Source organism: Ictidomys tridecemlineatus, chromosome 1 (genome assembly GCF_052094955.1).
Source record: "Ictidomys tridecemlineatus isolate mIctTri1 chromosome 1, mIctTri1.hap1, whole genome shotgun sequence".
NCBI classification, from domain to species: domain Eukaryota; kingdom Metazoa; phylum Chordata; class Mammalia; order Rodentia; family Sciuridae; genus Ictidomys; species Ictidomys tridecemlineatus.
Genome location: NC_135477.1, coordinates 149,309,044 through 149,317,354, shown reverse-complemented (window position 1 = coordinate 149,317,354; position 8,311 = coordinate 149,309,044). Strand labels below are relative to the sequence as shown.

The following is an 8,311-nucleotide window of genomic DNA, read 5'->3' as shown; positions in this document are numbered from 1 at the left end:
GAGTTCCTTAGGCCACACTTCCAAACAGTCCCTGGTGGAGGCAGGTAGATTTGTCCATCTTAGGCAGTATCATTCTGATGAATCCCCTTGCTCTCTTCTACAGCTCCACCCCCATGCACCTCCCATCCTGGGCTGTATTTGGAGACAATATAGGTAGGACTGTGGTGTTACGAAGGTTCACTGGGCATTGTCATTCCCAATTCATGCTGCTGGAGTTGTGTGACATGGTGACTCTGCTCAACCCCATGGGCTCCTGAACATCAGAGATGCTGAGGCTCTCATGCTGAATGGAAAGCCTACCAATGAATGGACGGGCCACTAGTTGAGGACACAGAGCTACGAATGGGCAGGTGTCAATCACCTCATTTGTAAATTGGGCATTAATTATATCTGCCTCATAGTGATATTGTACAGATGCCACGAAGAAATACTTGTAAAGTGCATGACAGTGACTGGCATGTAGTCCATGCTGAATGGGTGCTAACTTACATTAGCATCATTCATTCATTCCTTCAACATGAATGACATCTCTTTGCACAGGAATCATATAGGACTCTGGCAGGCACAATCGACAAGTACAATGACTAAGTGATCACTTAGCCAATGGACCTTTTGAGCACCTGTTCCTTCCACTCTGGTCCTCTTAGAACATCATCAGGTGCTAGATACTGTTTCTGGGCAGCCCTGCCTATTACTTAACCAATCCCTCACACCATGCCTCACCCCCTCCAGATCTGCTTTGCTTAGGAGACTAGATGTGTTCATTGAAGGCTGGGGCTGGAAAGCAAGCATGCACAACCCTTGAATTATTATTTATAGCCAATACTTACCCAATTCTATTTTTTGCATGTAGAGACATTTCATATAAAAATTTTAAAAGGTTCTGTGAACATTCTGTGTATTTGATTTCCATGATTGGAGCCCTGAGGGTATTTGTGGGGAATATTTTATGTAAAAGAGACAAGTGATAACTGTTTATACTTGACTGGTTACCATAGAGATGAAATTCCACTAGATCAAAGTATGAAGGTAATTAACTCCCTGCAAATTACAGTTGTTGAACTTCTGCACAAAGGCACATGACTTTACTCATGGGCTAATGCAGCCAAGGAAAAATCTCTAGGAAAGAAAGCAGATTAGCAAGGATTTAACAACAAAACCAGGTCCCTCTGCCCATCTAGAGGAAGGGCCTCTAGGGGGCCTTGGTTTGACCTTAGGGTTTAGCCTCTGCAGCCTCAGAGTCACTGTGCTTTGACTGTCTTCTCTTTCCTGACCCATTGGGACAGGGCCTATGGTGGTGGGCACTGAAATGACAAGACTTGCCCTGCTGTCTGTGGAACTGAGGAGAGAGTGGCCACCAACACTTGCTTACCCATGATTTCTGTTCACCACCTCCCCATGCCATTCTTTAATACCGACGAGGTAATTTTCTCACCCTGTATAAATTGCTAAGCACACAGAGCCTTATGCCTCTACTGTAACTAGACTGACCCCTTCCAAGTGTCCCTCCTCATAACTATCAGCCTATCATTTTAGAATCCCAGTAGGGCATCTCTCTCTCCTCTCTGTTTATTGGCCACTGGGCGTATTCAAAGATTTTAGCCTCTCAAAGCCCCCAAGAGAGGCTTTCAGAGGCACCCCATCCCTTTATTTTTGCTGTACAGGGTTCTGAACCCAGAGCCTCACACGTGGTAGGCCAGCGCTAGACCACTGAGCTATACTCCCAGCCCTTTTTTCTTTTGAGACTGGATTATACTATGTTGCTGAGTCTGGCCTTGAACTTGTGACCTTCCTGCCTCAGCCTTCTGAGTCACTGGGATTTACAGGCCAGTGCCAGAAGCTATTCCTCTTCAATGTGCTGCTGTGTAGTGAAGTGATTGGGGTGCACTTGGCAATGGACTGAAATCTAGCTGTGCCATTTGCTAGCTGGGTGACCTTGGGTGAATTGAGTAGTATTTCTATGACTCAGTCTGTGTTTGAAAAAAGAGCTAATAGTAGGTCTGCGGTGAGGAGATGATGCGTGCAAGAGCCAGAGCACAGTGCCTAGCTCTTTGGGCCAGGACTGCTATTACCCCAGTGCAAATGGGGAATCTGGAACATGTGGAGGGTAAGTGACTTGCCCAGGGTCATAATTAACCTTATAAGGTTGTTCTGAGAATTATGCGTTAAGTAATATAGCTTTGACAGGAGGAGAAAGGGCACCAGGTTATTGGGAGGCTGGGAAGTAGAGCAACAGGAGAATTTGGCCTTACTTTTATTTTTTATTTTTTTTTGGTACTGGGGATTGAACTCAGGGGCACTGAACCACTGAGCCACATCCACAGCCCTTTTTAATATTTTATTTAGAGACAGGGTCTCACTGAGTTGCTAGGGCCTCGCTAAGTGGCTGAGACTGCTTTGAACTGGTGATCCTCCTGTCTTAGCCTCCCGAGCTACTGGGATTACAGGTGTGTGCCACAGCACCCGGCTTATTTTTTTTATTTTTATTGTTTTTCGATATGTGAGCAAAACCTGAATGTTTAAGGAAAGGAGGCAGAGGAAGGATGGAGAATTGGAGGAGTTGCAACTAACTTCCCCCTTCCTTCTAGAAGATATTTCTTGATGCCATCTTTGGCCTGACCCTGTGCAAACAGCTGAAATGTTCAGGGGGAGCACCTCAGGCCTGGCCTCCAGCACTCCCAGGCTTGCTTAGGATGGAACATTCTCTTTGGGAACCTTGTAGAATTTTAGAAACTTTGGGGGAAGTCAGTGCATAGCAATGGCCTTGGAAAGAGGAGTCTATTCCTGTCTGTCCCTGTCAGAACATACCTCAAGGGGGAAAAAAAATCCATTTTTATTCCTACATACTCCTCTCTCCCTTGGCCAAGCCCCTGGGGACTCAACATGTCACTCATTCCTGTGCTGTGTTTGAGTTGTCAAGGAGACCTCTGCCAGCTTCATTACTGTGTCTTTGGGTGTGGTTTTGATTGATTAAAAGTAGGTTAAAGTAATAAGGGAGGAGAGGCACTTCCAGGGCCTTCTTGGCTCTGATCTGAGTCGGTGGTGATTAGGACATTCCACATGGAGCAACTTGGGGCATAAATGAGTAGTAATAAGGTCTCCTTCTTGGGGTAGGCAGGTTTCATCCCCGCTTTCTCTGTGCCTCTGGTTCAATCCTCAAGGCTGCAGGTTGGTGGATTTGAGGATCTGCAGGGCAGGGGTGGTGGTATGGATGGGCTCCTCCAGACAGAATGGCTGGGCTGTGAAGCACACCTTTCCTCTTCTCCTTCCCAGTCTGGTACTTGCAGTTGAGTTCCTGTGCCATCTTCTGACCAACTTAGGAGTGCTCCTACTTTTTCAGCCCCCATTTCTATACTTTTCCTCCCTCCCGCCTGGATACTTTTCCCTGCAGAGACTACATCTGTTTTTCACTCCTGTACCCCCGGCACCAAGACCGCGTCTGCCACGTAGTCAATACTCAACGTGTTTGTCGAAGGACGGACTGTCTGACTGAGTGGATGAGTCAACACTGAATTTTCCCTGGCTTCGAAGAGTTGGTCACATAGGTGGAAAATTAAAAAGTTAACCACAGAAGACACTGGAGAGTTGCAGAGTTGACCAATGTGGGGGAAAGAGTGACCCAGGGAAATTCTGTCCCTGAGTTACCTTACCCATAGGGCAAATAAGTCATTGAATGATTCTGATGCCAAGGTATTCCTCTGTGTCAGTGAACCCTGCATGCTGTCCTTGCAGAACTCTGGTGGGGACCATGTAAGGACACTGCAAAGTGTTTTATGTACAAAATGCTCTGGGATGGCTGTTCCTGGGATTACTTCTTGCTGTTGTTCCAGAGGAATGTGGCTTATCCTCACATGCCCACCTTTGTGACATCTCCCAACTTCTTTCTCCAGAAATCTCCCTGGGAACCTATCAGGGAAATGCTCTTATATCCTCGGTCATGAAGAATTTGCTTTTACTTCATCTCTCTTCATAAGAGACAGTGCATCTCTTCCTGCTCTCTATGTTTATTTTTTTTTTATTTTGATGGACCTTTATTTCATTCGTTTATCTATATGTGGTGCTGAGAATTGAACCCAGTGCCTCCTGCATGCTAGGCAAGAGCTCTACCATTGAGCCACAACTCCTTCCCCTCTCTTTTTTTTTTTTTCTCTTTTGTACCAGAGAATGAACCCAGGGGTGCTTAACCACTGATGCTGAGACTGGCTTTGGACTTGTAATCCTCCTGCCTCAGCCTCCTCATCTTGACTGGAACCCAAGAGTTGTGCAGATTTGAAAAAAACTTCCCTCACAAATTTTAGCATGCTCACAGCTCTTTCCAGAGGGTCCCACCCTGTTGCTACCCTGGCCATCCCTACTGGACAGCAGGACAGAGAGCTGCCCAGCTGGACTTCTTGCTCCCACTCTCTACTCTCTCCAACATATTCATCCCCCACAACTGCCTGAGTGAAGACTTAGGGGGGCCAGAAGAACTCCTTTCTTGAATTCCAGGGGATGCCATGGGAGATAGAGGATCTGAGTTTGTATCTAGCACTTGCTTAGTGACTCTTTGTAGTCACTTAATGTTTCTGGGCTTTGGTGTCTTCACTTTACAAAGCACAGTTAGCAATGCCTACCCCATAGGTCTGTTGTGAGAAGTGACCTCAATGTCAACCCCCTTGCACAGTGCCTTCCACTTAGTGGGGGCTCAAGGAGGCAAACATGTGGTGGGCCTGCCCTCTTTCCAGCACAGGATTGGCACTGACCCTTAAACTTCCCATTTCTTCATTGTTTGTAAACAAGGTCAAACAATGGGATGATTTGTGCTTCCATCCCTTCGTGCCAATACATGCTGCTAAGGGAGTTGGGAAGATTCAGTGGAGTTGGACATTTCCCACCAATGTGTTCACCAGTTCACTTTCCCTAAGCCATTAAAAGGAAAAATCTGGACTTTCCATATCAAGTCAAAGGGATTTTACCATGGGTAAATGGGTTTTTACAGCTGTGGGGATGGAATCTGCTTGAGGAGGTTTTCTTTCTACCTTTGTCACCATAGATGGGCTTGTGCACAATCTCTACTCCTGGAGCTTTTGAGTTATGACATTTGGGATTCTATTTAGTTACTAGATAGAATACTTTTTTCTCTTGTTGCAAAATACTGTTCAGCAAGGCCTTATACATCAAAACTTTCGATGCAGTTTTCTGAGTTGAGAGCCATAATCTGTCCAGATGGATATGCATGTCTGTTGGTCAGTCACACTCACTCAGACACCACTCACTCTCTGTCTAGGCAGTCTGGCAGCCAGGAGGCCATTGCTGATGACAGTGAGCCAAATGCTCAGTGCGGGGGACCTGTGAGAACCAGCGGGAACCTGCAGGCACATCAGTTTTCTTGGTGAAGTCTCCACTGGCCAAGTAATAAGGCCCCAAAGAAAGTGAAAAATGTCACCCCAGTGCTTCCGCCCAGGTCTGCATCCTGGCTTAGGACTAATCATCCGGAAGTTCCTTTTTGCCTGTCATGGCCATAGGTATAGTGGGCTCCCTCCTCTTGGAGACTCTTGAGGAAGTGCTGGAGGAATTCCACACACAGTTCCAGAGTCCTGCAACCTCCGCCTCCCAGGTGCTGCAGGGTTGTTTTCTGAAGATGCTTTTAGGAGGTTGAAGGTGAAATGACTTCTGGCAGATGATTAGCCTAATTAAGCTTGATGCCTCCTGCAATTACCACATAGGCTTTGAGGAGTGTCCCATTCCTCTCTTTTAGCCGGAGGGCTGAGTGGAAATCCTGATGAGGCAGGACAGCCTCCTAACAGGCCTGGCCCTGTCTTTGGTCACATCACTCAGATGGCCCCTCCCTGTGTCCCCGGGGGGCATGCCTGCCCAGAGCCTGGCGAGCTGACCTTCCTTCCAAAGCTGGCAGGCTTGGGTGGTGACAACCAGCTTCCCGAATGCCTCACTTAGGACCCAAAGAAGGGGTGTCAGAAATGGGTGTCAGCCTTAGGGCAGGACACAGTTCCTCAAACTTGCTTCCTGAAAAGAGAAAATAATTGTCTTAAAAATAAGATACTCGGGCTGGGGATGTGGCTCAAGTGGTAGCGCGCTCGCCTGGCATGCGTGTGGCCCGGGTTCAATCCTCAGCACCACATACCAACAAAGATGTTGTGTCCGCCGAGAACTAAAAAATAAATATTAAAAATTCTCTCTCTCTCTCTCTCTCTCTCTCTCTCTCCTCTCTCACTCTCTCTTAAAAAAAAAAATAAGATACTCATGGTTCTAGAGGCCCTCACAGTGCCTACACTGTTCTTTGACACTCCAGCACCCAATGGGGGAGCAGGGAGGTGGAGGGTTTCGTCATGGACTCAGGCTGGGTTGGTGTAAGGCAAGGGAGTGAGCATGGGGGACAGCAGAGAAGATGGTCAGGATCCAAGAGCAAAACAACACCAATAGCCACAACTTACTGAGTCCTTGCTAGATGCTAAATTCTTTGACTAAAACTATCTCATTTAATCCTCACAGGAACCCCCTGTGGGAGTTCTGTTATGCACCTTTTACAGATAAGGAAATGGAGGTTCTGAGAGGTTAAGAAACTCACCCAGTTCCCACAGGCCTAGTCATCCATCTCAGCCTATCTGACTGTAGAATCTGTCCTTTCCATCCCAATGGGACAGGCTCTTGTGGATATTCAACTAAGCAAACAAATAAATGATAAATGAAAACAAGCAAGCATAAAAAAGCAGTCTGTACTTTCCTAGGCAGCTTGGGCCAGGTGCTTGCTGTGCACCCTGGATCTCCCCAGCCCTCCTAGACATGCCCTCAGGTAGTGCCCCGTGTTAGCACTGAAAGGGAAACTTAGCTAACTCAGCCTCGCCCCTGCAGAGTAAGCAAAGTCATCAGTCTCCACACTGAGGCCCGGAGAGGAAGGGCAGAACAGCCTGCAGCGACAGCACCTTGCTCTTACCACAGGTGTTTCTTAGGCAGCATTTCCCCCAGCTCACTATGAATACCAGGTCCCAGTGGGTCCCACGCCCTCCCTAGAGTCAACAGTTTAGGTGACTGATACTTGGGAAGGAAATTTTTCCTACAGTTGATCCATGACTTGGGGAGTTAGAGGACTTGGCTGGAAGGGACTTTGAGGTCTTTAAGGTCACATTGCCCAGATCACAGGGGACCAGGCTGGACTATTATGAAGTCATAAACAGTCATGTTCTTCAGTCCACAGAAGGAGGCATCCAGTGTGGTGGTCGAGAGCCTGCCTTTGGAGTCAGCTGAGGGCAGGGTAGGAGAGAACTCCATCTTGCTGCCTGCCTGCTCTGAGATTCCCTCAGTGTCCCCTGCTGTCATGGGATAATAATGCTCACCTCATAGGCCTGCCAGTGTCTGGAACAGAATAAGTGCTATGTGGGTGTTCGTGAAATAAAAACATTGAACGTCTTTGAAAAATGCTTTTAAGTAATTTTAGGTGAGAACTGTGGGATGCAAAATTATATACCTTATGCTTCTAATTTTATTTGTATATATGCATTTGTATAAATGTGAATAATAATTATCTCTATGTTCTAAAAAATGTGGATGGTTTTGATTTCTTTATAGCATTTTGAAATCTCTATTTGCTTCCATGAGCATGAATTACTTTATAATTTTAAAAATCATATTTAAAAATGCAAAACAAAGATATCTCCTGGATGCCAGACTCCATCTCCATTCCCATTACAGGATCAGTTCTAAGTGATAAATATTATACTCCTTTGAGAGGCTGGGGATTCTTGTTTGGAGATGCCCAAAGATATTATATCTCTAAGTGGGAGGATACGGCAATCAGGGTTTGGGTCATGCCTGTTTGGTGACCTTGTCCATGAACAAACAGCATGACTAGGGAGAAAGTCTGGGCATGGCCTACCCTTTCTGGGGTCTCTTCTGTCCTGGATGGCCTTCATTTCCTGAAGAAATGCTGTGGGTAGTCAATAATCTTGATTGATTTTACTTGGAGCACTTGCTTTCCAGAAATATGAGCATATAACATTTTCTTCATTACTGCTGCATGACATTCTTGTTAGGAGTTTGCTCATTCTAAAATGTACACCTGTAATCCCAGCAATTTGGGAGGCTGAGGCAGGAGGACTGCCAAATTTGAAGCCAGTCTCAGCAACTTAGTGAGTCCCTGTTTCAAAATAAAAAATTAAAAAGTTGGAAGATGTAGCTCAGTGGTAAAGCGCCCCTGGGTTCAATCCCCAGTACAAAACAAAACACATGAGCACACACACACACACACACACACACACACACACACACACACACACACACCTTTGAAAGTGCTAGTGAGCTTGAATTTTGTCCTAAG

General features: G+C 46.3%; 1 long non-coding RNA gene across 1 annotated transcript; it reads left to right on the top strand.

Moving 5' to 3' along the window:
- Positions 1 to 1,964: 1,964 nt before the first annotated feature.
- LOC144366482 (uncharacterized) lies at positions 1,965 to 7,413 on the top strand. The gene is made up of 2 exons (XR_013425543.1): positions 1,965 to 2,107; positions 7,186 to 7,413. It is a non-coding gene; the product is annotated as an uncharacterized LOC144366482 (long non-coding RNA).
- The last annotated feature ends 898 nt before the right edge of the window (positions 7,414 to 8,311 follow it).